Below are 26,898 nucleotides of genomic sequence, written 5' to 3'. Positions count from 1 at the left end.
ATTTGGTTGATACTTATGGTTTGTCTGATCCTTGGCGTTTACTCCATCCGACTGACAAGGACTACTCCTTTTATTCTTCACCACATTCTTCCTACTCCCGCATCGATTTTTTTTTTATCTCTACTTCTTTGCTGCCCCGTATTGACTCTTCCCACATTTGTCCTATTTTAATATCTGACCACGCCGCGGTGACTATTTCTTGCTCCTTACAATACTCTATCCCGACTTCACAACAATGGCGCTTTAACTCAGCTCTTCTTGAGGAACCTGATTTTCAACAGTTTATGACGCAGAAAATTACTGAATATTTCCAGTTTAATGACACTGCTGATGTGTCTCCCTCCTCTTTGTGGGAAGCGTTTAAGGTCACTCTACGCGGGGAGATTCTTAGTTATACGGCACGTCGCAACAAGATGCGCAAGGCGGAATTGGATCTTCTTCAGCGACAGGTGGAAACCCTAGAAAAGGAGCACTGTCATCGTCCTTCTGCAGTTACCCTGGATAAACTACTAAAATCTAGATATCAATATAACTTACTTCTCAGTTCCCGGGTGCGGTTAGGTATTTTTTCTTCCAAAGCCACCTATTATGCGGGGAACAATAAATGTGGTCACCTGCTGGCTTCGTATCTGGCAAAAAAGAAAGATAAACAACGAATTGCTACCATCAAGTCTTCTACTGATGCTCCAAAAACAGACGATGCTAACATTCTTCAGGAGTTTCAGAACTTCTATTCTCGCTTATATCAATCTGACATCTCTCCGACGACTGCGTCTTTCACTGACTTTTTATCTTCAATTGACCATCTGGTTCTTCCTTGAGATCTGCAGTTACGCCTGGATGAACCTATCACTCTGAAAGAAATTGAACTTGCAATTGCTTCATTAGCGCGGAATAAAGCCCCAGGCCCTGATGGCTTCACTTCTAACTTTTACTCAGCGTTTCAGTCTCTCCTTGCTCCTAAGTTGTATGATTACTTTGCTTCTTTTCTCTCCTCTCAGCATATGTCTTCGTCTTTTTCACAAGCATGCATTGTGGTCATTCAAAGCCAGACAGGGATGCTACATGTATTACTAATTATAGACCCATATCTTTATTAAATACGGATTATAAAATCTTTACTAAGATTTTAGCTACCCGGCTGTCCCGTTTTATGAACCTTTTGATCAATAATGACCAAACTGGTTTCATGAGACATCGTCTTATAGCTAATAATACCCGCCTTTTTTTGCATATTCAACAAGAAGCTTTTTCAGATCCGTCTCCCATGGTGGCAGTGTCATTGGATGCTGAAAAAGCTTTTGACCGTGTTGAATGGTCATACTTATTTCACGTTCTTCAATGGTTTGGCCTGGGTCCCAATTTCCTGACCTGGATTCGTTCCTTATATACCGCTCCTACTGCTTTTTTGTTCATTAATCAGCAACGCTCAGCCTCCTTTCCTCTTTTTCGTGGCACCCGTCAGGGGTGTCCTCTGTCCCCATTTTTATTTAATCTGGCTTTGGAACCCCTACTCTCTGCTATCCGTCAATCTGCTTCTATAACGGGAGTTTGTGTTGGGGGAGAAGAATTTAAATTATCGGCTTATGCAGATGATGTCTTGTTATTCCTTCAGGACCCTGTGAATGCTCTTCCACACTTATTTAGTCTTATTTCCTCCTTTTCTTTTGTCTCTGGTTATAAGATTAACTGGCACAAAACGGAGCTTCTCCCCCTCAACTATGCTGCTTCTTCTGTGGATTTCACACCTTTTTCTATTCAAAAAGTTTCACATGGTTTGAAATATCTGGGTATACGATTCTTTACTAATCCTCGGGATACGATTCTCCAGGGGGAAGCTCACGCTTTACAAATAGTGCAAGATTTACTTATGCGTTGGTCCCCATTACATTTAACTTGGTGGGGTAGGCTGGATACAATCAAAATGGTTATTGCCCCAAAATTGTTTTATATCTTGTCCATGCTTCCTATTTTTTTTTCTGGGGAGTTCTATAAACAACTTGACAGATTGTTGGTGGCATTTTTATGGCATAATAAGACGCCTCGAATTGCGCTTGCCAAACTTAAATGTCCTAAGCTTTCTGGGGGAGTTAACTTTCCTGATTTTTATGTTTATCATCAAGTGTATATCCTGCAACATGGTTATTATTACTGTGACTTTGAGCAGCCCTCTGTTGAACTGCCCCGATGGGTTTCTATTGAATGTCACCGCATTGCACCCTACCCTTTGTTTTGTTTTCCGGGTATGACCCTTATCCCGGATGCAGCTGACAATTTTATTTTACGGTCCTTACATAGGGCCTTCTCAGAACTTGATTCTATTTTACCTGATGCATCCCTTAAATGGTGTGTATCGGGTTTGTCACCCCTTTGGCGAAATTCTACTTTGTTGATAGCGGGGGAGACGCTCAGTTGGCCGGCTTGGCAGAAATGTAATATATGGTTATTATCGTCTGTTATTGATTCTGGAAAGTTGATGTCCTTCCAACAACTTCACTCTCGGTATGGTATTCCACCTACCCAATTTTATGCTTGGTTACAATTGCGTTCTCTGCTTTCTAAAAGTGGTTTGAGCAATTTTCACTTGGACAAGGTGCCCCCCTTACTGGATTTTTTTCACGAGCAAGGTCCAAAGGGTCATTTGGCATCTGGGATTTACAAACTCATTAAAAGTTTTTCTACCCGTTCTTGTACTCGGTCTTTGTCTCAAATATGGTCATCTGACCTTGGGATAGAGGTCACTCCCGCAATGTGGAATTATATCTGGTCCTCTGGGATCCGTATTTCTTTATCTGCTAGTCTGATTCAGACTTCCTTTTTTATCTTACATAGAGCAGTTTGGACCCCATGGAAGATGCACCGTGCTGGTGTAACTTCTTCACATGCTTGTTGGTCCTGCTCGGCCCCCAACGCTACGTTTTGTCATATGTTTTTTTATTGTCCTTTGGTTCATGCTTTTTGGAGTCAGGTTTGGACCACGGTTGCCTGTATTTTACAGGTTGCTGTGCCCCTTTCCTACGCGTTAACTATTCTAAAGGGTGCAGAGCCGACCTTACAGCTTCGGCGACCACAGTGTAAGTTGATAGATTTTCTTTTAACAATAGCTCAGTATAATATTATGTCAAATTGGAGGCATAGTGAGTATTTATCTTACTCGCTTTGGTGGAACACTGTTTGTTTATTTTCCAAATATGAAAAGGCTATGGCGAAGGCCACAGGCCGTCTAGGTAAATGGTCTCAGGTATGGAAGCCATTGGACGATTATATTGCTTCTTTATAATTCCTGTATGTACCTTGCATGCCCTCCTTTGTCTCCTTTTGTTGCTTAGATCAGGCATTTCTCTAATGTTTTTCTTTTATTTTTTGGGTTTTAGTTTTCTTATGTTGTGTTTGTATTGTTTGATTTGTTTGTGTGATTTCCATGCTGATCAGTGCTATGGTATATTTTTCTTTGTTGTATTCAAATTATGTAACTCAATAAAAATATTTCAACTTAAAAAATATATTAGATGCTTTTAATCCAAGAGAGATACATAGAGAGCACCATTGGATACAGGTACAAACGTCAATATCACATTTCATATTTTAATGTATTACTTTGGTCATCTGTTGAGCACAATTCTTATCCTTTTATGTATAATTTAGGTTCTTATTATTCTTTGTGGTACCTTTTATATGTTTAATATTTTTTATATTATTAATTTTTTTATTGTTCAAGTCTTACTGAATGTCTTATTGTGTTTTTATTCATGTTACATATTTATTGTTTTTAGCCCCTGAGGCAGCCCTAAGCAGGGCGAAACTCAGCCTGAGTCGGGCAGTTGTATGAATTGATTTCTCCATCCAAATAAAGTTACACTTGGATTACCTAGGCGTCTAATTTATATTGTTGCTCCAACGGTATTTTTAGATAGCCTACCCTCCTGTTTTATTGGACTGTCAAAGAGAGGGTCAGACAGGTTGGCAAGGAGATGAGAATGCAATCTTTCAGAGCTAAGCATTTTTCTAATACAGTCAATTGTCGCTCTCACTCAGTACTCTGTGATGCTGTTCCTGATGATGCTATACTATTTATTAGGGATGTGAATCGTTTTTCTGATGATTGAAAATATCAGACAATATTTTCAAACTTGTCAAATATCAGGGGGTCCCCGAAAGTGATAGGAGAACCCCACAAAATTTTCGTGGGGTTCTCTTATTGTTTTGAGGGGGGGTGAGAAGAAAGGGCACACAAAAACAACCCCCAAACCCACCCGACCCTGTAACTCTCATTATTTAGAATAGTCTACCCTCCCAAACCCCCAAAACTTTTCTAAAGTACCTGGTGGTCCAGCAGGGGTCCCGGGAGCGATCTCTCACTCTCGGGCCATCAGCTGCCACTAATCAAAATGGCGCCGATGGCCCTTTGACCTTACCATGTTACAGGGGATATCAGTATCATTGGACGGCCCCTGTCACATGGTAGGAGCAATGGATGGCCCATGCCATTTTTAAAGATGGTGCCGGCCATCCATTGCTCCTGCCATGTGACAGGGGCCGGCCAATGGCACCAATAGAACCTCTCACATGGTAAAGGCAAAGGGCCATCAGTGACATTTTGTTTACTGGCAGCCAATGGTTCGAGAGCGGAAGATTGCTCCTGGGAACCCACTGGACCACTACTTTAGAAAAGTTTTGCGGGGGGTCGGGAGGGTGGGGAATCTAAATAATTAAATTTAAAGGTTCAAGGCGGGGTTTGTTTTTTTCAGCTTGTGACAGCCGAAAAAAAATTCTCAGAACTACAGGAACAAAGATTCCCTGCGGTTTTTTATGAACCCGATACCGGAAATGAGTCCGGTACCGATTCACATCCCTACTATTTATACCTTAAGCTTTCAGCGTGCCAGACTTTTTCTTTGTGGGTGTTGTCCGAGGAGGTGGCTTTACTCAGAGCTAGTCTGAGTGTCTCAATTCTGCATTCAAATGCTAGCTACTTTGATAGAATTTTCCATTGAAAAAGATATTAGTTTGTTTTTGCTGCAGTGCCAGCCAGCCAGGCATTTTTGGCCGCACTTTTTTTTATTGATCTCAGATGGTCTCTCTGTCTCTCCCACTGAGACAAGCTTCTAGCAGTGGCATTTTGCTGCTTATCTTACCCCCTGAGGTAGGTAGTTGCAGGCCCAGGCAGGGTGTGGATGTGAGATAGTGTGAGTTGGTATTTTCAAACAAGAAGCAGCATCACTAGGAATTGTGCACACGGTGCAGTCTCAGTTGTAGTGTACATCAAGGCACTGCACTGCTTGTGTGGGCAATTTTGCAGACTCACATATATTGGCACAGTGGTGTCTGAAGCCAAATCCCCAGTAGGCCTCTTTTGTAGTTACAAGTTTGGTGTGTGCACATACAGTGGTCCCAGTTGTAGTGTACATCAAGCCACTGCATCGTGCGCCTGTGGGACATATTGCAGACTCACATATATTGGGATAGCAGAGCTCTTTGAAGCCAAATCCCCAGAAGTCCTCTTTTGTAGTTACAAGTTTGGTGTGTGCACATACAGCAGTCCCAGTTGTAGTGTACATCAAGCCACTGCATCGTGCACCTGTGGGCAGTTTTGCAGACTCACATATATTGGGACAGCGGTGCTCTTTGAAGCCAAATCCCCAGTAGGCCTCTTTTGTAGTTACAAGTTGGTTGTGTGTGTTGTGGGAGTCTCAGTTTAGTGGACCCTTGGGCCGACCTGCTGGAGACTAGGAAAGATGGACAATGTCTCTGATGAACAGCGGGCCGGGAGGCAGATGTTCAGACGGGACGTAGATGCTCTTCACCCTGGAAGCTAGTGCTCCCCCGGGAGGAGCCCGTAGGAGCCCAACCGCTGGGACTTAGGTGGCTTTACCCTTGGAAGCTGAAGCCCCCCCAAGAAGAGCCCGTAGGAGCCCGGCCGCTGGAACTTAGGCGGGTTGTGGATCAGGACAGGTAACTGGAACCAGACTAGGACAGTAGAGATACTGTAACTGGGTACGGGTTCTGGAACCAGGCAGGAACTATAGCAGGCTCAGGTACTGGAACCAGGCAGGAACTATAGCGAGCAGGCAGGAACCAAGCTGGTACTGTGGCAGGCAGGCAAGAACCAAGCAGGTACTGTAGCCGGCAGGCAGGAACCAAGCAGGTACTGTAGCAGGAACGGAGTGACGTAGCCAAGCAGGTCACTCCGGGGCGCAACACAACAGGAAACCAGAATGCTAACCCATTGCAAGGCAAAGACTGGATGGCCTTGGCTGGCTTATCAAGGTCGTGGCGTCTGACGTCAGGAATTGGGCGGAGTGAGTACTGGCGGGAAACAGGCTACAAAGGCGCCGAAGTGGCGCGCGCCTAGGAACAGGATGTCCACCGGAACCTTCACAGCGGCGCTACCCCAGCGGGGACGCTGCCAAACAGGCCACAAGCCAGGACTCTGGAGGCAGGAGCAGGTCCTGGAATCAAGAGCTAAGGGCCTAGCCGCGGTGCTCGCAGCCAGGACTGCAACAGTGTGCACATAAGGCGATCCCAGTTGTAGAGAACATCAAGGCACTACATCATGCGCCTGTGGACAGTTTTGCAGACTCACATATATTGGGACAGCGGTGTTCTTTGAAGCCAAATCCCTAGTAGGCCTCTTTTGTAGTTACAAGTTTGGTGTGTGCACATTCAGCGCTCCCAGTTGTAGTGTACATGAAGGCACTGCATCGTGCACCTGTGGGCAGTTTTTCAGATTCACATATATTGGGACAGCGGTGCTCTTTGAAGCCAAATCCCCAGTAGGTCTGTTTTGGAAATAATTATTTTAATTGAAATCCCTAGTAGGCAGTGACATTAAATCCATGATGTCAGGGAAAGCTAGACATGGTCGTCTTATTGGGACTGGCAGAGGAAGCACTTCAAAAGGCAGTGCCAGTCCCCCATTAAAGTTAAAAAGGTACCTGTTCCAATCTAAAATCTCTGGAGGGGCAGGCAGTTCCATCCGGAAAAAAACTGATATTTAAAGATGATACATCACCACCTCCTGTTTCTTATCCTGTAGTTTGGAGGTGAGGGAAGGGGACTCTGAGTCATGCAAGACAAAAGGGCGAGACCCAAAAGCAGCAGTGCGACAGCAGACTCTAGTTAGCATTGAAAATGTAGCGCAGGCACTGTTTGCTTCTGATTCCAATGAAGTGTGGGATTCTCATCATCAGAAGTGGAAGAAGTAATAGCTAAAGAAGTTTTAGGAGGATTAGTTAGTCCTGTCTTAGCCTCCACTTCAGTGATGCAGGGGAGAGATGAAAGTGATGATGATGAGGAAAAGCAGTCAGTGCAGGCAGAGAGTGTGACTGATGCCCCTAGCGTTGCTTCTCAGGGTCCACCCACTACTTCAGCTCCAGTGCCAGCATCCACCCCGAAGGCTATAGAGAAGGGATCATGAAAGAAATCTGTGATATGGAGCCACTTTAAAGTGACGGAGGACCCGCGTTTTGCTCAGGGTAATTACTGTGCAAGGGCTAATAGCAGAGGCAAGCAAATAAGACATCTATCTAATTTTGGCATGATGCATCATATGCAGAAGCAACATCCAACAGTTTTGCAATCTGGGGATGGTGGCAGTACCGGTCAGAGGACCCCTTTTTCCAGGCAGCATAAAGTGGTAGAAAAGGAGAGGAGCCCCATCTAGCAGTCAGGTGGCAGGCCAACAGTTCCCTGCCATGTGTCAGAAGTGACAACCCACTATGGAAGAAATGGGGTGGTGTTCAGTAGCACTATCCCGGGGAAGGAGGCAGGCAGCCTCAAAGGTTTTAACCAGGAGCATCGGGGAAATGATTGCCCTTGATGACCAGCCCTTGCAGGTAGTGGAGAATGTGGATTTCAAGCATTTGCTGAAGGTCTTAGTTCCAAATTACAAAGTCCTCTCCAGAACCACATTTAGCAGAAAAGTCATCCCCAGCCTGTACAACCAGTGTCGCAGACATATCCAGGCACTGCTAGCTAAGGCAGAGGGGAGTGTGCATTTCACCTGCAGTATCTGGACCACATTGAATGCTGCACACTCTTACCTCTCCCTGACAGCACACTGCTAGGACCTGGCTGAGACACGGCCAGGCAGCAGCTCTATTAGTGAACAAGTATCAGGGTGGAGGTAGGATTTACTGCACCCCCACCTGACAGACAAAGCCCATACCTCAGCCAATATTCTAGCATGCATCAGACAGATACTGTTGGGCTGGCAGCTACAAAAGTGAGACAGGAATCTTCAGGCAGGGTTCTTTGTCCCAGACAATAGTGCAAACATGGCAAAGGCAATATGCAACGGGAGCTTTCAGAACATCCAATGTTTTGCACACACTCTGCTCCTGGTAGTGAAGTCAGCTCTAGGGTTGGAGTCCAAGCACCAAGAGAATGAAAACTGCAGGACTTAATACACAACTGCAGGAACATAGCAGTGCACTTCCACAGAAGTGTGAAGGTGGGGCAGGTTCTCCGACAAAAGCAGACTGATTTGGAGATGCCTCACAAGCGTCTCATTCAAGACATTGCCACCCGGTAGAATTTCACCTATATGATGCTGCAGAGGTTAGTGGAGCAGCAGACACCCCTTCATGACCTTTCACTGGAAATGGAGATAGGTGTGCATAGTTCCCTAGGGCATCATGATTGGTTAGCTATGAGTCAGCTGGTAAAAATCCTGCAGCCCTTCAAGGATGCCATGGAGGAGCTGAGTTCCAGAAGTGCCACCTTGGCTGACATCATCCCTATAGTTAATTTTCTGGAGGAAAATTTGGAGGGCTTTAAACAGGAAGAGGGAATGACAGCAGAGGTGCTGCATTGTCTGGACATTTTGCAGAAACAGGTGCAAGAGAGATTAAGACCTTTAACAAAAGACCACACATACATGCTTGCCCCAGTCTGTGATCCCCGTGAGAAAGGGAAACTCATCCTACAGTCCGATTGTCTCATGTTTGTGAAGGACCTGCTGTTAATAAAAATCCATAAACAGGAGCTCAATAGGCAAAAACAAATTAGGCATGAAGCAGAGGAGGAAACAGTGGGCACTTCAGCTGCTAGTGCTAGCCCTAGCAGGAGTAGCACTCTGTCAGCGACAGCTAGTACTTCCTCTTCCATTTCAGTACTCCAAAGCCATGTTGCCCAAAAAAAAATCATCTGTTCTGGAATGGGCTAGAGAGAAAGAAGCTGGCATGAAGGACTCTCAGCCCACCAAAGCAAAGGAGATACCAGCACAACTTTCAGTGACACATTATCTCACAGAGCCCACAGAGGATATGGAGACAGATCCTTTGGCATATTGGGTACACAAGTCCACTATCTGGCCAAAGTGGCTCAGCGATATCTGTCATGTCCATCAACCAGTGTGCCCAGTGAATATGTATTTTCAATGACAGGGATATCATGAGCCCTGACCGCTCAAGGCTCTCACCAGAGTTCCTGTGAATGGTAAGATGAATAAAAGCAATCGAAAGCCTTGCAGCAGCTCAAACTGCCTCCTATCCTACAGATAATATCAGCACATGTACCTGACCTGAAACGCTGTGCCAGTCTGTCCACTGTCCGGGCTGTAGGTACCTACAAGGGCCTGACCTCAAATGCTGTGCCTGTCTGTCCACTGTCAGCCCTTATGTCACTACAAAGGCCTGACCTCAAACACTGTGCCTGTCTGAGTTTAGTTCTAATATTTCTAATTTGTGCATCTTCTTTAAAGAATATTCTTTTTCCTGTTATGCATCATTTTGAATGTAAGAACATAAAAAGCTGACTTAAGATGTTTGGAGCTTGCATATTTCATATGCTCAATATTTTTCATGACCTTCATAATATGGGCCATTTTCCCTAAATCTTTCTTAGGTGCCAACATTAATGTTTCTATTCTAGTACTATAGAAAACTGGTGGTAGTTGCATTCTAGTTCATCCTCTGTGTTCCCATAGTTTACAGAGGCACTGTGTAAACTACAAATTCAACATAGGATGATATTGTAGATTTGGACTTGAACAACGGTTTTCTTATTTCTGTCAGCTCTTCAAGTTCCTTTGTCATCAGCTAAAGTGCATAAGTACAGTTAATAGCTTCTGGGTATTTACAAGGGCCTGACTTCAAACACTGTGCCTGTCCGTCCACTGTCCAGGCCTTATGTCCCAACAAGGACGTGACTTCAAATGCTTTGCCTGTCTGTCCAGGCCTTATATCCTTACAAGTGCTTGACCACAAACACTGTGCCTGTCCATCCAGATCTTACGTCTCTACAAGGGCCTGACCTGAAACACTGTGCCAGTCTTGTCTACTGTCCAGGCCGTACATCCCTTCAAGGGCCTCTGCAAATGCTGTGCCTGTCCATCCAGGCCTTACGTCACTACAAGGGCTTGACCTCAAAAGCTGTGCCCGTCTGTCCAGGCCTTACTACCTACAAGTGCCTGACCTGAAACGCTGTGCCAGTCTGTCCACTGTTCAGACAATACGTCCCTACAAGGGCTTGACCTCAAACATTGTGCCTGTTTGTCCAGCTTGGAGCTTGGATATTTCATATGCTCAATAGTTTTCATGACCTTCATAATATGGGCCATTTTCCCTTGATGATTCTTAGGTGCCAACATTAATGTTTCTAGTACAATAGAAAACTGGTGGTAGTTGTACTCTAGTTCATCCTCTGTATTCCCATAGTTTACAGAGGCACTGTAGGGTACAAAGTTAACATAGCTTTGGATTTTGACTTGAGTATCAGTTTTCTTATTTCTGAGAGCTCTTCAAGTTCCTTTGTTATTAGCTGAAGTGCATAAATACATTTAATAGCTTCTGGGTATTTACTTGATGCCAACGGAGCCACCATATTCTAGGAGCCAACCCATTTCAGGGAGCCCTTTCCTGCGCAAAGGAAAAGGAACTCTCCACGGGTTTAGCTAGCCTATCTCTTAACACAGCTGACCCATGTTGAACCACTGTTCACATGGAAACCTCCCCCGCCTCGGCCTTCAAAATTCTCATTTGTATATCTGCTACATCCACCAGATTTTAAAAGACCAGTGAGAGCTCACTAGATGCCAATGGAAACACCCACTCTAGGGGTGAACCCATTCTAGGGAGCCCTTTATTGCGCAAAGGAAAGAGAACTCTCCCCGGGGCCAGCCTGTCTTGCCCCTATCAAAACCACAGGGACCTGATTACCTCCGTTCTGCCAGCCTGTCTTGCCCCTATCAACTTTCTGCCACTCTGCCTTGCTGCCAAACGATTTACTCTACTCCATGTGTGTTCTTGCCATTACCATGCTTCCTCAGTGTATTGGTGCTAGTCTTTCTGCTGCTTTGTCCATTTATTGGCGTCTTGTGGTTTTTTCTGACACTCTTTCTGCTTGCTATATTCCCCCCTCATTGTCTGTAGGATGTTGATGCCACTGTCTTGCCACTTTCCCTCTTGTGCTGCCTTTAAGGGTTCATGTAACTGTTATTGGTGCTCTCTTTTGAAGCTGTGGTGTGTTTTTGACACTCTCGCTGCTGTGTTGCACCTCTGTTAAAGCACTCTTGCCACTCCTGGTACCCCTTTGCCTCTTTACAGTGCCTTAGGCTATTCATGCCACTTTGGTGCCACTTTGCCACAGTCTATGTACCTTGGAGCTCTTTTCTTTTTCTGATGATTGCTCCCCAGATGTTTCATCAGAATTAATAAGAAAACCCCAATTCTGCAGTCAAAAATAGGCTGCAAATACTTCCCCCATTGAATTTAATGGGAAAATAGAAAACGAATAAAACTATTCAATGAATTGGTTTTCCCCCTATGAAACTAGTGCAACGAATTTACGTCCATGCAAAATGAAAACTGAATCAAAAGAAATTATTGATATGTTAATGACCCTGTGCTTGCTGCCATACCCCTCACTCTATTTCTTGATATGTTAATGACCCTGTTTTTGCCGCCATACCCCTCACTCTATTTCTCGATATGTTAATGACCCTGTGCAAGCCGCCATACCCATCACTCTATTTCTCGATATGTTAATGACCCTGTGCATGCCGCCATACCCCTCACTCTATTTCTCGATATGTTAATGACCCTGTGCATGCCGTCATACCCCTCACTCTAATTCTTGATATGTTAATGACCCTGTGCTTGCTGCAATACACCTTACTCTATGCCCTGAGTAGTTTGTGGTGATTGGTGCCTTTTCCCCTCTTTTGGTACCTTGGTGTGTTCATTTTACTGTTTGTACTGTGTTGCCTTTCTTTTGGTCCTTTGAATTGTTCATGTCACTATTTGTCCCATTTAGTAAATCTTGCAGTAGCTTGGGTTGTTTTTGCCATGCCTTTGCTGCTGATGCTTGCCAGCAAGTTTCATACAACTTGGATAGATAACACCAAAGCTAGATTCCTTAAGAGGCTGCATTTTTTCCTCCTTTGACTTCATTGGTAACAAATGACACAAATACAACAAAATAGCTTCTGTGCCAAACCTATCAAAATAAATGAAAAATAAAACTAAACCGAATTTTTATTCCATACACATCCCTATTGCCAAGGTAATTTTCACAATATCTCCTGAGGCACACTGAAATCAGCATGTTATCAGTTAACTAGGAGAAGCAGAGTTCAGGACTTCCTCACTCCTTCCCAAGTGGCTTAGCATTCCTCCTACAAAATAATCACTCAGTGATTCCTCATAAGAAGCCATATTCCCTCTGACTATCCCTTACTGTCACTCTCTTGAACTCCTCTCCCTAAGTAAGACATACCCACCCAATGACCTTTCACTCTCTCAATCCCCTCCAAGAAAGACATATCTTTGCCAACCACTCCCTCCTTTAATCCTCAATTAAGCAAGACATAAACTTCTATTCACAATCCAGAAGCCACCTAGGCTGGGATTGAATTAAATGAGTGACTTAATTCTTATAAGTTCAGCTACGTGCCTTGGAATGGTGTCACTTAGCTGTGCATTGAAATTTGAACTTTGGGCTACTTACAGTAATAGGTATGGTCTCCCTATTCTAAGATAGAAAATATCTACACTACACTGGCTATGTTCACATTAGCTGGATAGTTGAGTATAACCATATTCTGCATAATGCTAGCTAAATACTTTCTGTAGGATGATAATAGGTAGTTTAACATATTTTAGTACATATTCCTCTGAGACTCTTATCATAGAATATCTTTACTAGGTGCAGGCATATTCTCAGCAAGATAAACTAAAGAAGACCCACAACATTTCATTTCCAAAGCCTACTCTAATTTTGTCTGAACCTCCACGGTAACAAAGATTGAGACAGATCACTGCAGATTCTAGAGTACTGCTCTGACTCCAAGTATAGAAGTAGTGTCTAACTATAAGAACATAAGAACATAAGAAAATGCCATACTGGGTCAGACCAAGGGTCCATCAAGCCCAGCATCCTGTTTCCAACAGTGGCCAATCCAGGCCATAAGAACCTGGCAAGTACCCAAAAACTAAGTCTATTCCATGTAACCATTGCTAATGGCAGTGGCTATTCTCTAAGTGAACTTAATAGCAGGTAATGGACTTCTCCTCCAAGAACTTATCCAATCCTTTTTTAAACACAGCTATACTAACTGCACGAACCACATTCTCTGGCAACAAATTCCAGAGTTTAATTGTGCGTTGAGTAAAAAAGAACTTTCTCCGATTAGTTTTAAATGTGCCCCATGCTAACTTCATGGAGTGCCCCCTAGTCTTTCTACTATCCGAAAGAGTAAATAACCGATTCACATCTACCCGTTCTAGACCTCTCATGATTTTAAACACCTCTATCATATCCCCCCTCAGTCGTCTCTTCTCCAATGGACAGAAGGTATAACAGTCAAATAATCCAAGAAGGAATCTTACAGGAAATTTTATCACAGAAGACATTAACCTTGATTTTGGCAGCCCTTTGGTAGGTAGCAGTAGCCATCTGTGGCTTATTGAATATTTATGGATTATTGTGAGCAGTAGACCACATTTGAGTCTTGGAACAAAATTAAGTGCTGCAATTACTGCAGAATGCTACCACCCAATTCAATACTTCTTTTGCCCCAAGAGAACATAGTTTTCCAAAAATTTCAAGAGCAGCTTTGTCTGTCAAATGAGTATATTTTAATATCATTACTCTAATTTTTATAGCTCTTAAACAAGAAGTTTCTCAATACCCTGATTGATTTACTGTCAATGTATGTTCCAACACATGTACTATGTTCAGACAATAAGCAGTTCCTATTTGTTCCTTTTACAAAAGTGATTATTTTCAAGACACACATAAACTAACATTCTCAAGTGTAGGTACCATGTTGTACAATGCTCTCCCCATGGAATTTCGTGAAATAGATTATTACAAATTGTTTCGTAAAAAGTTCAAAGTACTGATTTTTCAGTAACCTTTTTCTTAGATTCTGAATCTACCCTACTTTGATTTCAAATTGTTTGATGTCTAGCTTTGTAATCTACCTTGTAAAAGGACTTTTCATATAATCATAATATAAATGAATAAACATAATTGTGATTATTGCTTGAAGAAAGGTGCATGTTTATTTCACCCCTTGGAATAAATAACTCATCGATTCAGGACTGCAGCACTGCTGACCAATAATCATTCATAGTTTGCAAAATAAATTCATGTTATCCATAGTCTCATGAAGTAATTTATTCAAAAAAAGACTTTGCTGTCTCAGTTTAGAGGCTTGGAAGAATTTATGGCCAAAACTTCTTTATTCATTTTGGTCAATAAAAACATAAAATTCAACGTTTAAAACATGCCTCTGAGAGGTGTCACATAACAGTGAAAAAAAAGTGAATAAATTCAGTCTATACATTTTCTGAGTCTGACCCCCCCACCTAATACATTTGCATTTTCCATATTATCCCTCTTCATATATGCAGAATAGCTTTCGTAATTTTACCAACAATGAAATAGGGCAGATGAATCCCATTTACTATGCTCAAGTCATGATGTTAGTGAAAAGGGCAAGATGTCAAAAATGTCCTGTCTACACTTTAATCACCTTATTAAAATATCCTGTCTGACACTTAGGTGGGATTCTACTCAATAGGATGCAGTGGGAAAAGCAGGAGATTTGTCAGTGAATAGCAAAGAATAATGTGTTGGCTCAGAAAGCAACTCCAGTCTTTACATTAAGCTTTATATCAAAGCTGTGCATCAGTGAAACATGTTGGGTATCATTCATATCCATGCATGGCAATAAGCATAATACAAACAATTCATAAGAGGGAGAGGTAGTATTACAAGAGAGAGAAAAGCTTTGTCATGTTCAGTATATGAGATACCAAAAGTATCATTGAGTTCATACACAAATCTAGTATTAGTATTTGTCATACAAGTTCTGTATCATCTAGTTTTTTTTACCTGACATGATTTTGTATATTTGATTGGCAAAGGTAAATTTAAATTCTTTGGCATGGATTTTCAAAGAATTATGCTCATAAAAATCTGCATATGCATGGTTAAGTAGCCTGTATGCGCATAATCAATATTTTATAAAAGTTACAAGTACATGCATACTTTACTTTTTATGTGCACATACACATCATTTTAAAACACTAGTATATTCTTTCTTTACATCAATCCTTGGTTGACAGACTTCTTATATCATACACTCAGGAGTGTGACATTCATGATTAGATTGTTACAGCTAATTTTTCCATGAAATCATTACCAACTACAATTTCGGGACATCAACCAAGCGGATTATATGACTTCTGTACTATGTCCCTCATGCAGCATAGAGTGGGTACACCCTAAATCTATTCTAAGCAATGTTATAATTTCAGATTTAACACCGACTGTAACTCATCATACGTTACATATGCTATGTAATGCTCATGTCATTTAATTTATTAGGGAAGGACTAAATGTTCTGTGTGTATTAGATTGGTGGAACATTTTGTTATGTTTTTTGTTTTACTTATTACATATGTACCCATTGTAAGTTGCTGTGAATTGCCTTGGAAAATGTGGGCTACAAGAGTTTTATAAATAAATAAAAAAAAGGAAAGAATATTCTGATGTTTTAAAATGATAGCTGCAATGGCTGCACACACGTTGGAATAATGTAAAACACATATGATATGAGATGATTGTTCCAATTTATTGTATTGTAATAATAAATCCAGATTTTTTAAAAGTGCTTTGCGGTAAGCTGTTTTTAATTCTGAAGAGGGATAGCCATGAACCAGTAACTTGCTCGCTAATTCATGGACAGGTAATTTAAACTCATCAAGGGAAGAGCAAAATCTTCCTATACGTAAAAACTGGCTAATTGGAAGTCCTTGGAGTAACCATTTAGGATAATAAATATAATAACATAGAAGTTTGCTGCATACAATAGGTTTACAACATAGAGTTGTGTTTAAAAATGAATCAGACTTAATAATTGTCATGTCTAAATAAAAAAATCTGATAAGCATAGTTAGACATAGTGAATCATAGAGTCCAAAGAATTAAGCCATGCTACAAACTGTTTAAGCTTGGGCATGGGTACTTTCCAAATAAAAAATAAATTGTCAATATAGCGATGTCAATGAACATCAATCTCGGAACCATTTGGTGCTGTACAGAAACGCTTCCTCAAACTGAACAACATACAAATTAGCTACAGCTCCCATGACTGCACTGTGCACCTGCACAAAAAATGATCATTAAGACAAAAAAATTTTACACAGTGCAATCAAGTCCAGCTTTGTGATAAACGTGTAGGAACTTGGCAAGGTTGAGGTCTCTTTTCAAATGTGCTATCACTACTGCAAGGGCAGCATCCTGAGGAATGTTGATATAAAGCACCTCCAAGTCAAGAGTAAGTAACAGTGCATTATCTCTCAAATCATTAATGGTATTAAGTATTCTCAACATGTGAGAAATTGTTGCTGTTCTGGCCGCGAGCGCCATGACCAGACACTTACCTCCGTGTTCCTTGACCTGTTCCCGCTTTACTTGGCCTGGTTCCTGGCCTGTTCGGTGGCGTCCCTGTGGGGACCATGCCGCCGGGAAGCCTTCCATGAACGCCCTTTCTCTAGACGCGGCACGCCACTTGGGCGCTTTTCTAGGCCATTTTCCGCCAGTGGTGACTCCGCCCATTTCCTGACATCAGATGCCGTGGCCTTGATAAGCCGGCCATGGCCACCCAGTCTTGGCCTTGCAATGGGCTTACCTACCGTATCCCTATTGCGCTGTACCCCGGAGCGACCTGCCTTGCTATTCGCTCTGTTCCTGCTTGCCTGCTACAGTACCTGCTTGGTTCCTGCTTGCCTGCTACAGTTCCTGCCTGGTTCCAGAACCCGTACCCTGTTACAGAACTGACCTACTGTCCTAGTCTGGTTCCAGTTCCCAGTCCTGATCCACCACCGCCTAAGTCCCAGCAGCCAGGCCCCTACTGGCTCCTCCCGGGGGGGCTTCGGCTTCCAAGGTTGAAGCCTCCTAAGTCCCAGCGGTTGGGCTCCTACGGGCTCCTCTCGTCCAGCCTAAACATCTGCCTCCCGGCCTGCCAGTTACTAGAGACATTGACCATCTTTCCCCAGTCTCCTGCAGGTCGGCCCAAGGGTCCACTAAACTGAGACTCCCATAACAAGAAATGACCTGAATATGCAATGTTGCATTGGTCACAAATGGAAGCCAAAAAATCTACAAACGTATACAAAAATTTAACAATAGTGCAGTATTAGGAAACAATAGAATGGCCAGAGAGAGAAACATTGGACTTATGTATCTTAGGGACCACATAGAGCACAGATTTTCGTGTGTATTCAGGGGTCAGAAATTGTATTTCTTTGCTAGTAAGATAGCCCAATGAGTCATAGTACTTGATCACGTCAACTATCTTTTGGCAGATTTCATTGGTGGGGGTCATAAGACAGTCTTTTATAATGCAAATAATTATTCATTTGTTTATGTGCTTCAGCAACATAGTGTTGCCTGCTATGGATAAAAACTAACTTGCCTTTGCAGGTTTAATTATGAGATTTGTGTTATCATGTAGTTCTTTAATCACATTCTATTCTTGCCAGGGATGATTGCAAAAAGGACAGATAGCTGTGGCCTCCAAAGTTTATAGATCTCTCAAAAATGGATCTTTGTATGTTGTTAAATTGGAATCACATCGTCCTGGAGGAATCCATGATGATTTGATGTTCTTTGGCTGACAACTGTATTACAATCTCAGTTCCATCAGCAGAGTGAATTTGTCAGGGGTGTCAATTTCTGCTCTTCAGGACTGAGTATGGAACAAAGGTCTTTCATGTGTTTCTACTCAACCATATAATACGCTTGTGTGTTGCTTTTATATTCATGGATTTTTTTCAGAGCTTTACATTTATGTCTTCTTTTTTCATAAGACCAGTTCTACCAGTGATTGTTCCATGGTCAACATCAATCATTATGGATTCCTCCAGAACCTTGTGATCCCTATTTGACAATGAACAGAACTAATTAATTAAGTCTGGGTCATGCTGAAACACACCTCTGTTCATAAAACTACAGAAACTAATCTGCTATGTTTTGACAGTTATCATCCTCAATGGTTACACCAAGGACTTCCAATTAGCCAGTTTTTACATATAAGAAAACTTTGCTCTTCCCTTGATGAGTTTAAGTTACAAGCCCATGAACTGATGAGCAGATATTTGACTTGTTGTTATCCTTCTTTAGAATTGAAAGCAGTTTAACACAGTGCAATTTTTTTCTAATTAGGATTTATTATTACAATACAATCAACCTGAGCAATCATCTAATATCAGTTGAGGTCCAAATTCAAAAGCATTTAGCTAGATAACTCAGAAGTTATCCACCTAAATGAAGATTTGTGCAGCTAACTTATTAGATAGAATTTAGCAGCTAAGACCTAGATTTATCATTTAGCTATAATTTTTGCAAGAACAGTGCCTGTGATTAAAAAAAAGGAGTGTCGTTTGGGTAATTTTCAAGATACTACAATATGTACTATTTTCAGTACTAGACAGATATGTGAGAATGAGAGAAAGACAGAGAGAAACTCTTTAGAAGGCTCATCTATAAGTAAACTATTTATACCAAAGTAAGAAGGTCAACTATTAACTCGGAGTGAGGCTTTGGTGGTGGCCTAGCTTTTGGGGGGCAGTTTTACATGCACAGTCAGAGGTACAAACAGCACAGTAGACATCAGTGAAGATTTTATGTGATTTGGAATGATGAAAGATACATAAAAGCAAGATTTGTACATTGTACTCTCAACCTAGCTTGATAGCAGCTAGGTAGAGCATGCATCAAATTAGGTTGAGAGTACATTGTACAAATCTCATATTTGTGTACCTTTCCTCCCTCCAAATCACATCAAATCTTCAGGGATGTATACTGTGCTGTTCGTATCTCTGACTGTGCATGTAAAACTGCACCCCAAAACATAGGCCACCACCAAAACCTCACCCCGATTTACTAGTTGCCTCTCCTTCAGTGGTTTAAAAAGTTGACTAATATGTATCTCCTAGGTTCTCTCTCTCTCACACATATATATCATTTTTAGCACAAATCCCATTTTGGGCATAACACCAGGAATAAAGGTGTAGTTCCTGCGATAACATGTGTTACACTATTGCATGCAATGATAAGCACCCCTCATTTTAATTTACTCTGACAAAACCTCTCCCATTCAGTAACAATTTTAAAATTTGCATATGCATTGCGAGACGCATTATTGTTTGCGGGCGTTATGGCATTATTGAGAAGGAAACTAGACCAGATAAGAACAGGTGTTTTTATTGGGGCAGGAAAGCCTTGTAGGTATGTCCGTTATCATTAATCTTTTTATCATGCGCAATAATCGCTGTGATAATACCAGCAATTCGCGATATCGGTCGTGATAAATACTTTTTCCACGGTACCACAAAAAAAAGGTGTAGTTATTTCCGGCGTTACTTTTCGTGATAATGTGCGTTACTCTATAGCATGCCAGACAACAGACGCTCATTTCCATTTGCTCCACCAAACTCCTCCCACTCAAATATTAATTTGTCTATGCATTTCGCAATGTATTTATTGCACGCATTACGGCTTTATCGTGCATGTTAAGCCCCTAACATGTACAATAACGCCATAACAAAAATGATAAATGACCCTGTAAGTTATCCATTTAACTCCGATATTCAAAGTTAGTCAGCTAACTTACCCCATCATTCATCAAAAAGTTTTAGTACTGCATTGGTAATGCCTGTGATAAGGAAAAGGGGTGTGCTCATGCGAATTTTTGAGTTGCCGCATGATAATCTCTATAAAAGGTATCATCAAGCTAGGGTGAGATAACGCAGTACAAAATCTCATCTTTGTGAGACTTTCCTCACTCCAAATGACGTCAAATCTTCACCAAGGTGTTCTGTGCTATTCGTACATCTCACTCTACATGCAAAACTGGTCCCTAAACCCTAAACCACCACTAACACCTCACCTTGATCTATTTAATGGCCCTCTGACAGAGATATAAATAGTGCACACAGTGAGGCCCTCCCTAGAGGCTCTCTCTCTCTCCCTCCCCTCCAAGCCCATGAATGATCCTACATGGAATTCAAAAAATGTATCACAAATTGGCAAAATTGCATTATTGCCATATCTCACAGCTTAAAGCCAGGGGAAAAGGTGTAGTTAAAACCATGTGTTATGCTATTGCACAGTACAATATTGCCCCTAATTTAACTAATTCCTACCCAAAACTCTTCCCCGATCCCGCACCCCAAAAAAAATGTGCCTGTGCATTACAGTGTTTTTCGCACGCATTAACATGTTATCATGTGCATTATCATGCAGTTAGGCAGCTAAGTCTGGTCAAGCTAAAGGTTTTTCGGAAAGTTAGCAGGATGAAGTTAGCCAGATAGCCAGTTATTCAATAGTGCGGCTGCACTATTGAATATATCTCCAAAATTAGCCGGATGCGTTTATCTGGCTAACTTAGCTCTCCAGCCAGTGACTGAATATGGACCTTCTATGTGTTCTCCATTATTCCAACATGTCTGCAGCCTTTGCAGCCATTATTTTAAAACAATGACAAATTCTCTCTTTTCACCAAGTCTTGGTTGACAGATCTTTTATATCATACACTCAAGGGTGTAACATTTGTGATCAGATTGTTAGAGTTGATTTTTCCCTAAAATCTTATTTATTACCATTTTGAGACATCAATATTGCAGAGCATGAGACTTCTGTGCTATGTTCTTCTGTGGCACAGAGTGGGTGCACCCTAAATCTAAGCAACATTATCATTTGAGATTTAAAACTGTCCTTAGCTCTTCGTTCATTGTATATGTTATACAATGTTTGTGTTATTTAATTTACATAGGTAAGACTAAATATTTTGTGCACATAAGGTTGGTGGAACACCACAGATGCTTAAGGAATTCTTATACATACAGCATTCTTTTGATCCCCTCCATTCGTCTGTTCTTGACCAGGTGCCAGAACTTTTACGTGGGAATTTTAATATGCTGAACCGCACCAATACTGGCAGATACGCGAGTGGCCAGGCCAGACGTGTGCTGAGCTCATTTTCAAAACAGCCAGTCCACGTGCGTAACTCCTGATACACGTGGAAGAGCCAGGGTTTTGAAAAGGGATGGGCCAGGGAAGGGCATGAGTGGGGTGGGGGCCGGCCAGGACACTGCCATTAGGAGCTGCCCTGATGAAGTGTGTGCCGGCAGTCGACCAGGGCGCGGAACTTACTCCTGCTCCGTCGAGCAAGTAAATTCTAAAACAAACAAAAAAAAATAGGATAGTTGGGGCAGGTTTAGGGGTCAAGGTGGAAAGGGGAAAAGGGAGGAAGTTTAGTTAGGGGGACAGGGAAGTTTCCTCCCAGTCCACGCCAATAAATGACTGGGAGTGAACTGGGCAAAGCCCTGATCATGTCACTGTGCGTTTTTTTACAAAATACCCCCCCTTGCGCATGTGAGTTGGAATCTGCATGCACATGCGCAGGGTATTGAATTTTATAACCTGGGCAACTCACCACTCGCATGTTATAAAATCAGTGCGTACATGTGCTCGCGCTGGGAACCACAGACACATGGATGCCCGCGCAGTCTTTTTAAAATGTATTCCTTTGTGTTGTGAGTTAAGGCACTGACTTGGAGTTAGCAGTATTAGATCTTTATTTTAAATGTTGTACATCTGTCGAGAATGAATGCTGCAACTGAATGCTTCCTCTATTATGACATTAGGCACATGGAGAAGACTATTGCCTTTTCAGAAGTGTTACCTGTTCATGGAAAGGGGAAGGAGAGGCTAAGCCATATAAATAATTTAAATGAATGGCTCAAAACCTGGTGTAAAGAAGAAAGTTTTAGGATATACTGTGGGCAGGGGCTATATATGGAACTATACCCTAGATATGCAAATCCAAGAAGGGCTGAGTTCCGAGGTCTACCGAGCAGAGTTCATCGCCTATTGCTCACTTCCATTTGAACTCTTCAATGGTGTAATTGGTGACCACATTTTGGAACTCTGCTTGTACACGGGATCGCACCAGTCGATGAAATAGGAACCCACAGTCCTCTGGGATGGCACATTCCAGTCCTTCGTTCCTGGTCTTATGAACGACTAACTTTGCAGTGGCTATAAGGTAGTTCTCCAGAACATCTCTGGCTTTCAACCTGGGGTTCCTTGATGTGGTGCGGCCATAGATGAGTAATTGTGGGCTAAAATGTAACCAGAAGCGCAGGAGGAGGGTTTTCAACTCCACGAGGAAGGATGTTAGATGTGGACAACGCAGGAAAATATGAACTAATGTGTTCTCTGTCCCGCAGAATTGGCACCATCATCCTGCTCCCCTGATACAATCCAGCAGGCCGCCGGTAGTGATGGCCCCGTGAGCGATGCGCCAGCATAAGTCCCCGGTGGTATTCGGAATCAGCTCCGAGTAGATTCCTCCTACCGGGGTCTCTGCACACCCCTCAACACTCTCTGCCATGGTGTATCTGGGTGGCTGGAGAGAGTAGCTTGATGCACCGAATGATGCATCAGCTCAGCCATTGCTTTTTTTCGGTGCTTCGCAGAAATGCATAGGCTGGATTGTATCCAGCCTGCTTAGGCTGTGGGGAAGGGGACAGGGAGGTCGAGGGGGTCCTTGATGTTTCGGGCGGCCGATGATCAGGTCCAGGAGATTGGGGGTGGGTAGGGGTGGGTCTCCGGGCCTGAAAGACCCCCTTGTATGAGCTGGAGGGGTCGAGGGGTAAAAAGGCCCCGTATCACACTGAGCAGTTGACCGGCTACATACGGGTGCCTCATGCCCATGTGCCGAGACAGTACTTCTGAGGACACCCAACACCACCAGTCTATGCTCAGGAGATCTCTGACCCATGTGGTCCCGGATTCTATGAGCCATCGGTGCACCTGAGGGGACTCCAGGGCCTTCACAACCAGAGTGGGGTTTTGAAGAAAAGGCTCTCCCGGACTATCCAAACTCAGGGGCACCAAGGGGTCTCTTGTTCCGGAGACCACACTCCAGGCTTTGAAAATATCCTGGTAGAAGGCTAGCAGCAATGGGAAGTCACGTGCGTACACTTCTGTATTGATCACCAAAAGTTGCCAGTCACACCTCAACCCACCCACTTGTTGGAGGAAGAATTCCCCCAGTGGACGCCACTGCGGACATGGGTCTGCGTACAGGAATCTCTGCAAGGCCTGGAGATGCAGGGTGTGGACTCTGCATTTTATGTCCTCTACTCCTGTCCTCCCTCCCTGAGGAGGAGCCCCAGGACACCCGACGAGACCCAGTGCCACCTCCTGGCCCAGAAGAAGTCCAGCAATTTCCTCTGTGTCCAGGAGATGAACTCAGAGGGTGGCATCAGGGAGGCCAGCCGATGCCACAGCATGCTGGACACCAGCTGGTTCACCACTAAGGCCCACCCCCGGAAGGACATTAGATGGACCAGACCCTTCCATGCCCCCAGATGAACTGTGATTTTCAACTCCAACTCCTTCCAGTTCAACAGGGCCGCGGCCTTCACAGCGGTTAGATGGACACCCAGATATTTCAGTGTCCCCTCCATTCCTGTCTGACCTCGGCAGTGGGCCCACTGTACCCACTGGACCAGTTGGGCAATGCCGATCTCCAATGGTCGTTGAAATCCTCCCGAAGTCCCCTCCCGTGGATTCTTGAGCTCCAGCTCCTGACAGGGCACCTGGACAGGTTGTGGCTCATTCATCTTCCTAAGCTTAGGTTGTGTGTTGGAGTCCTTATGCCTCCACCTGGCCAGACCCTTCTGGGGCATGATGACCTTAGGTTTGGCCCCAAGGTGACAGTGGAGCAGCCTGTGATGATGTGGGGAGGGGCCTCTCTGTGACACAAGGGCCTTAAAGGTGTCTTTAGTATTGTGCCTCTTCTGGAATGCTCAGCCTCCTTGGTCCTCAATGTGCTTGTGTAAAAATAATAAAGGGATGGGTAGGGGGTAGAGGGAAAAATAGGGGTGGAGTGAGCCTTGGTCAATGGAGGGGTGGGGGTATGCTCAGGAGGGGGAAGCAAGCTCAGGAGACCAAGAAACAATGGAGGAGCAAGTCAGAGGTCTTAGGAAAAAGACCTAGCAGGCGCTATGCACAGTGGTGGTGCCTCTAAAGGGGAGGGAAAAAAAAGGGTGACAAACTAATCAAAACTATGAACTTAAGAAAAACACAAAAGGGACACAACACAAACCAGACATACCACAACAAAGGGAAGCCATAAATAACCCCACAAAATCAAAGAAACAAAAACAATCACACAACTACAAAACTAAACTACAGCAAAGAACCCTACAAACTATGCAAAATCAAATGAACAAACTGAATCAAGCACAAAAACAAAACTACCAAACACAAATTCTAAAGAAATACAACTAAGGAAAAACTAAAGAAAATGGGGGAGGGGAGAGGGAAAAAACCGTAGCTACTCCTGCCCCACCCCAGGTGCCTTGCCTGGGAAAATTCCTCAGCAGAAAGTTAAAAAATGGCTTACCTTGGGTGAGGCAGCAGCAGCAAGTCCAACTCCCCTGGAGAAAGTAAGGGAAAAGATTCTCCCCTTCCTAGAGGGGAGAAAGAGCCAGGGGAAAACTTCCCCCTGAAAAGAAGCAGAAAATGCAGTTCCTCTCTGTTCAGAGAGAGCTCAGAACAGCAGACTCCAGAAAGCAGAGGGTGCCAGGGAGTAGAAAAAAAGATTACAACTCCTAAAGAGGCACAGCTCAGCCAGTGGGAGAGAGTGCAGGCTGATTCTGCAGCTGAGCAAAGCTCTGGTGGCTCACACATACCTGAGCCCATGATTATAGAGCAGGAGGGTGTGCCAGAATGGTTCGACTGGACACAAAAGCTGAGCTCCTTGGAGGAGGAAGGAGAAGAAATGGAAACAGAAGTCCCTACTATGGAAACTTCTGATTCAGAGATGGAAACTGCATGAGTGGCATTATTTGGGGGGGGGGGGGGGGGTGTATTACTGTTTTTGTTTTGGGTGTTGTCAAAGGAATGGGAAGACTGTGAGCTGCTGCACAGCTGAGGGGAGTTGGGGGTGTGTTGTGCAACTCCCAGGCAGGGCGGTTGCAGATGGCTGAGAAGCCAAGCTGGTGTTTTGTTTCTGTGTCCCTGCGAAAGGGAAGTGTTTTAAAACCCACAGGGAGTTTTCGTAGTGGGATTTGGAAGAGAACTGTTTTTCTCGCTAATACAGATTATTTTGACAAAAACTGTATTTTTGTACTTTTTGGGAGAGTTTGCTACTGGCAGATTTCTAAGGTGTGCACAAGCACTGCTGGGGCAGGGGAGGCCTAGGGTGCGGCCGGAGGACTTTAAAGGTGGCAGAGTGGTGCCGAAGGGATCTGAGGCCAGGAGAAGAGGAACCAAGGCTGTGGGAAGGGCCAGACCTGAGGGAGAGTGTCGCCCAGACCCGTCACAATTGTCACCCCCAACATCTCCAAGAAGTAGGCAAATAAAGTAAGAAAAATCAGCTGGCTAGGGCTGAAAAGATGTCCAAGGAGAGAAGCTGGAAAGCTATGAGTACAAATGCCCGGAGCCTGGGCAATAAAATCTTAGATCTGCAGGCTCTAATACTGGACATCATTACTGTTACAAAGACATAGTTCACCCAGTCTCATGATTGGGATATGGCAATCCTTGTTGTAACTTGTTTAGGAAGGACAGAGAGTTCAGAAAAGGTGAAGGAGTAGCTCATTATGTCAGAAACAATATATAAGCAACTGAAATTCAAGGGACATGGGGTAGGGAATATGCATTATGGTCTGTCATAAAAAAGAAGATGGTGTTTCTATTTACATTGGCCTTCGGCTCAAAAAGAAGAACTAGACAGAGATCTGGTCAAAGAAATCCAAATAGTGGGAAAGAAGGAAGAAGTGTTACCAGTTGGAGGTTTTAATCTGCTAGATGAGGTTTGGAGTATCCCTTTTGCAGAGCTTCAACGGCAGGGGAGAAGAAAAAAGGATTCACACTCACAAAGCGGGGAGTAGCTGGCTTGTTACGGCGGTTACTACCCCAAACCAAATGTGCCTGATACACTACTTTAGATGCATATCCAGCATAGCTCTCTGCTTCAACGGCAGGGGAGAAGAAAAACAACCAATAAGGGCTGTATAACATAGTCTGGGTTAAAACAAATAAGCATGGGTGTAGCTTGCTTATTGCGGCGGTTACTACCCCTACTACCCCCTAACTAATCAAGCTAGATATTTCACTTGGATGCAGCTCCATCACTGCTCTCTACATTAATGGTGGGGGAGGAAGGGAAATAGAACCAAGAGCTAAAAGAAACAGATAAGTATAAGAGAAAAAATGTGTGAAGCTTGCTGGGCAGACTGGATGGGCCGTTTGGTCTTCTTCTGCCGTCATTTCTATGTTTCTATGTTTCTATGTTACAAGAAGTAGAGAGATAGTGGTTGCTTTTCAATGGGCTCTATTCAAACAAATGGTAATGGAACCCAT

General features: G+C 43.4%; 1 long non-coding RNA gene across 2 annotated transcripts in view; it reads right to left on the bottom strand.

The window, feature by feature from the left end:
• Positions 1-25,106, bottom strand: part of LOC115081118 — an 84,829-nt gene extending 59,723 nt beyond the window's left edge. For both annotated transcript variants that reach the window (XR_003853732.1, XR_003853733.1), the window contains exon 1: positions 24,935-25,106. This is a non-coding gene — a long non-coding RNA (uncharacterized LOC115081118). The remainder of the gene's footprint in view (positions 1-24,934) is intronic.
• Between the last annotated feature and the right edge of the window lie 1,792 nt (positions 25,107-26,898).

This window comes from Rhinatrema bivittatum, chromosome 1 (assembly GCF_901001135.1).
Source record: "Rhinatrema bivittatum chromosome 1, aRhiBiv1.1, whole genome shotgun sequence".
NCBI classification, from domain to species: domain Eukaryota; kingdom Metazoa; phylum Chordata; class Amphibia; order Gymnophiona; family Rhinatrematidae; genus Rhinatrema; species Rhinatrema bivittatum.
This window is presented reverse-complemented; position numbering and strand designations above follow the sequence as displayed.